The sequence below is a fragment of the Macaca mulatta genome, chromosome 16 (genome assembly GCF_049350105.2).
Source record: "Macaca mulatta isolate MMU2019108-1 chromosome 16, T2T-MMU8v2.0, whole genome shotgun sequence".
Classification (NCBI taxonomy): domain Eukaryota; kingdom Metazoa; phylum Chordata; class Mammalia; order Primates; family Cercopithecidae; genus Macaca; species Macaca mulatta.
Window position 1 is genome coordinate 23,736,377 of NC_133421.1, and position 5,451 is coordinate 23,741,827.

The window sequence follows — 5,451 nt, forward strand, 5'->3', positions numbered from 1 at the left end:
CGCGGGGCGGCCCAGCCAATGCGCATGCGCGAGCCGCGAGCGGGCGGGGGGCTGCCATCACAGTGCTTCCCACGGTTGTCACAGAAACCACGCCCCGACGCTTGGCAAACAGGAGCCCTCCGTGGCGGTGCTTGGGTGTCGGGGCTCCGAGGCTCCAGCCTGACCTCTCCACGGGCTCGTCAGGACTGTCTCCGGACGCCAGGAGTCGTGGCAAACGGCTGACCAGATTGTTGAAAGCGCAGGCGGAGTCCGAGGGAAGCAGCGCCTCATCCCAGCCTCAGGGCCGCCCGGACGCTGTTCGGGTGAGTCTCCCCAGAAGTCGTGCGCCCGGGATCTCGAGGATGGGTCGGCCTGCAGGCCCGTGGGCTGCTCTCTCAACCGAGGGTCGTTCTGGTCGAGGGTCGAACCCCGTAGCCACAGCGGCTGCCTGGGGGTGTTTGTTTCTGCGCCGCGGCTCTATGACAGTCTCTGAGTGTGTGCGTGTGCGTGTGTGTTTGTGTGTGTGTGTGTGTGTGTGTGTGTGTGTGTCTCCCATTTTCGATTCTCTGTCTGTCACTCTCTGTGAGTTTCTTCCCCTCTCTCTGTCGGTTGACCTGTGTGTGTGTGTGGGTGTGTCTGTGTGTGTTTGCAGGAATATGCCCTGTGCGCCTAAAAGCGATTTCTTGCCGGTCGGCATGTCTTTGGTAAGGCTGCTTCCGAGTCTCTGCCTGGGTCGTGTGTCCCCTTTCCAGCCGTTTTCGCGGCGATTGCACTTGGGTTTCTGAAGGCCTCCACCACGTGAGGAGATGCGTCGCTCCCGGAGCAGTTGAAATCTCATCCCCATCCCGTGCGGCCTCTTTTCTGGGATCAAGACGGACACACTCCAGCCACGGACAAAAGCCGCACGGGAGCTCATTGTCCTGCAGGAGAGGAGCAGGCCCACGTCACAGAAGAGTCTTGCGTCTTTTCAGGGCTCTTCTCTGAGAAAAGAAGCCACACCACGACACAGGCTGAAAGAGGAAGCCGGGAATGGGAGATGGCCACAATCCCAGTCACTGGAACGCTGGCCTCACTGGAAAAGCCACCCGTTTGGCACCACTCCCCTTAAGCCCGTGGGGGTGGCACGGTGCTGTACCCCGCCTGGGCTCTGGCCTCTGCTCCGTCGTCCCTCTGGCTGTGTATCCCCTGTTTCTCCGGGGCGTAGATGCTTCTTGGTCTGGCTGGATGTCTTCCATAAGGATCATTTCCCAGTCCATCAGGGAGACACTTCCTGGAGATCCCTGTCATGATCGTTTCTCTCTCCAAACCTGCTTCGGTTTGAGCCGATTTCCACCGGGGGAGGGGGAGCTTCAGGGCGCCTGCTGGGGTCTCAGGACTCCGCTTCAGATCCGATTCCGGAGCCCTCCGGGTGAGCAAGCATGGGCTGAGCACACCTAGTGAGGCAGGCAGGCAGGGCCTCGCTGCAGCCCACAATCATCCCATGGGCCTCAAGGCGTGCCGTCAACTGAAAGTTCACTGACCCATCTGAGCCCTCTGCCTCCCTCCTCCTTTGAAAGACAAGTCCTTGTCTTCTGGGACAGGTGCTGTCGCCTTTCCTCTGCACATCCAGTCTCATTCCTGAGAGTGAGACTCCCCTCTGCTCCTGGGTGGACTGAGCCCCTGAAACTTTTGGCCCGCTGCTAGATCCCAGGCGTTCCTTGATTTTCCCTGGCATTCATGGAAAGGTCACCTGTGCCCCCCTTCCACCGGGCACATGCCTGGACACCATTGTTTCTTTGGCCATCGCCCCGTGTGCCCTCACTGACACACGTTCACACCATCTGCTCTAGGGTACGCCAGTGCCACGCATTGGCTCCACCTCGGAATCGCCCCTGGACCTGTTTACACGTGTGCTGGAGAGCGCAATCAGCTTGAAGGAGCCCCAGGCCCTTCAGAATCACGGCAGGCCACTGCTCTTTCAAGGGAGGGAGGCAGAGGGCTCACGGGTCAGTGAATTTTCAGCTGACACCACGCCTTGAGGTCCGTGGGATGATTCTGGGCTGCAGCCAGGCCCTGCCTGCCTCAGTCGATGTGCTCAGCCCATCCATTCTCACCCGGAGGGGTCCAGAATCGGATCTGACGGGGGGTCGTGAGATGACCCCAGCAGGTGCCCTGAAGCTCCCCCTCCCCCGGTGGAAATCGGCTCAAGGAGGTCCTGAAGACAGGACTCCTGGGGGTCTTGGCTTTGGACCTGGGACGCCGCCCGCGGCCCCCTCTCCCACGCGTCCCCCTACCGGACCCCGGATCCAGCCGCTGCCAAGGCTGCAGCAGGAGAGCCCCTGGCGCCCAGCGGCCGCCATCGTTTAAAGGGGACGCAGCCCGACGGCCCGCAGCGGAGCGCGGGGCGGCCCAGCCAATGCGCATGCGCGAGCCGCGAGCGGGCGGGGGGCTGCCATCACAGTGCTTCCCACGGTTGTCACAGAAACCACGCCCCGACGCTTGGCAAACAGGAGCCCTCCGTGGCGGTGCTTGGGTGTCGGGGCTCCGAGGCTCCAGCCTGACCTCTCCACGGGCTCGTCAGGACTGTCTCCGGACGCCAGGAGTCGTGGCAAACGGCTGACCAGATTGTTGAAAGCGCAGGCGGAGTCCGAGGGAAGCAGCGCCTCATCCCAGCCTCAGGGCCGCCCGGACGCTGTTCGGGTGAGTCTCCCCAGAAGTCGTGCGCCCGGGATCTCGAGGATGGGTCGGCCTGCAGGCCCGTGGGCTGCTCTCTCAACCGAGGGTCGTTCTGGTCGAGGGTCGAATCCCGTAGCCACAGCGGCTGCCTGGGGGTGTTTGTTTCTGCGCCGCGGCTCTATGACAGTCTCTGAGTGTGTGCGTGTGCGTGTGTGTTTGTGTGTGTGTGTGTGTGTGTGTGTGTGTCTCCCATTTTCGATTCTCTGTCTGTCACTCTCTGTGAGTTTCTTCCCCTCTCTCTGTCGGTTGACCTGTGTGTGTGTGTGGGTGTGTCTGTGTGTGTTTGCAGGAATATGCCCTGTGCGCCTAAAAGCGATTTCTTGCCGGTCGGCATGTCTTTGGTAAGGCTGCTTCCGAGTCTCTGCCTGGGTCGTGTGTCCCCTTTCCAGCCGTTTTCGCGGCGATTGCACTTGGGTTTCTGAAGGCCTCCACCACGTGAGGAGATGCGTCGCTCCCGGAGCAGTTGAAATCTCATCCCCATCCCGTGCGGCCTCTTTTCTGGGATCAAGACGGACACACTCCAGCCACGGACAAAAGCCGCACGGGAGCTCATTGTCCTGCAGGAGAGGAGCAGGCCCACGTCACAGAAGAGTCTTGCGTCTTTTCAGGGCTCTTCTCTGAGAAAAGAAGCCACACCACGACACAGGCTGAAAGAGGAAGCCGGGAATGGGAGATGGCCACAATCCCAGTCACTGGAACGCTGGCCTCACTGGAAAAGCCACCCGTTTGGCACCACTCCCCTTAAGCCCGTGGGGGTGGCACGGTGCTGTACCCCGCCTGGGCTCTGGCCTCTGCTCCGTCGTCCCTCTGGCTGTGTATCCCCTGTTTCTCCGGGGCATAGATGCTTCTTGGTCTGGCTGGATGTCTTCCATAAGGATCATTTCCCAGTCCATCAGGGAGACACTTCCTGGAGATCCCTGTCATGATCGTTTCTCTCTCCAAACCTGCTTCGGTTTGAGCCAATTTCCACCGGGGGAGGGGGAGCTTCAGGGCGCCTGCTGGGGTCTCAGGACTCCGCTTCAGATCCGATTCTGGAGCCCTCCGGGTGAGCAAGCATGGGCTGAGCACACCTAGTGAGGCAGGCAGGCAGGGCCTCGCTGCAGCCCACAATCATCCCATGGGCCTCAAGGCGTGCCGTCAACTGAAAGTTCACTGACCCATCTGAGCCCTCTGCCTCCCTCCTCCTTTGAAAGACAAGTCCTTGTCTTCTGGGACAGGTGCTGTCGCCTTTCCTCTGCACATCCAGTCTCATTCCTGAGAGTGAGACTCCCCTCTGCTCCTGGGTGGACTGAGCCCCTGAAACTTTTGGCCCGCTGCTAGATCCCAGGCGTTCCTTGATTTTCCCTGGCATTCATGGAAAGGTCACCTGTGCCCCCCTTCCACCGGGCACATGCCTGGACACCATTGTTTCTTTGGCCATCGCCCCGTGTGCCCTCACTGACACACGTTCACACCATCTGCTCTAGGGTACGCCAGTGCCACGCATTGGCTCCACCTCGGAATCGCCCCTGGACCTGTTTACACGTGTGCTGGAGAGCGCAATCAGCTTGAAGGAGCCCCAGGCCCTTCAGAATCACGGCAGGCCACTGCTCTTTCAAGGGAGGGAGGCAGAGGGCTCACGGGTCAGTGAATTTTCAGCTGACACCACGCCTTGAGGTCCGTGGGATGATTCTGGGCTGCAGCCAGGCCCTGTCTGCCTCAGTCGATGTGCTCAGCCCATCCATTCCCACCCGGAGGGGTCCAGAATCGGATCTGACGGGGGGTCGTGAGATGACCCCAGCAGGTGCCCTGAAGCTCCCCCTCCCCCGGTGGAAATCGGCTCAAGGAGGTCCTGAAGACAAGACTCCTGGGGGTCTTGGCTTTGGACCTGGGACGCCGCCCGCGGCCCCCTCTCCCACGCGTCCCCCTACCGGACCCCGGATCCAGCCGCTGCCAAGGCTGCAGCAGGAGAGCCCCTGGCGCCCAGCGGCCGCCATCGTTTAAAGGGGACGCAGCCCGACGGCCCGCAGCGGAGCGCGGGGCGGCCCACCCAATGCGCATGCACGAGCCGCGAGCGGGCGGGGGGCTGCCATCACAGTGCTTCCCACGGTTGTCACAGAAACCACGCCCGACGCTTGGCAAACAGGAGCCCTCCGTGGCGGTGCTTGGGTGTCGGGGCTCCGAGGCTCCAGCCTGACCTCTCCACGGGCTCGTCAGGACTGTCTCCGGACGCCAGGAGTCGTGGCAAACGGCTGACCAGATTGTTGAAAGCGCAGGCGGAGTCCGAGGGAAGCAGCGCCTCATCCCAGCCTCAGGGCCGCCCGGACGCTGTTCGGGTGAGTCTCCCCAGAAGTCGTGCGCCCGGGATCTCGAGGATGGGTCGGCCTGCAGGCCCGTGGGCTGCTCTCTCAACCGAGGGTCGTTCTGGTCGAGGGTCGAACCCCGTAGCCACAGCGGCTGCCTGGGGGTGTTTGTTTCTGCGCCGCAGCTCTATGACAGTCTCTGAGTGTGTGCGTGTGCGTGTGTGTTTGTGTGTGTGTGTGTGTGTGTGTGTCTCCCATTTTCGATTCTCTGTCTGTCACTCTCTGTGAGTTTCTTCCCCTCTCTCTGTCGGTTGACCTGTGTGTGTGTGTGGGTGTGTCTGTGTGTGTTTGCAGGAATATGCCCTGTGCGCCTAAAAGCGATTTCTTGCCGGTCGGCATGTCTTTGGTAAGGCTGCTTCCGAGTCTCTGCCTGGGTCGTGTGTCCCCTTTCCAGCCGTTTTCGCGGCGATTGCAC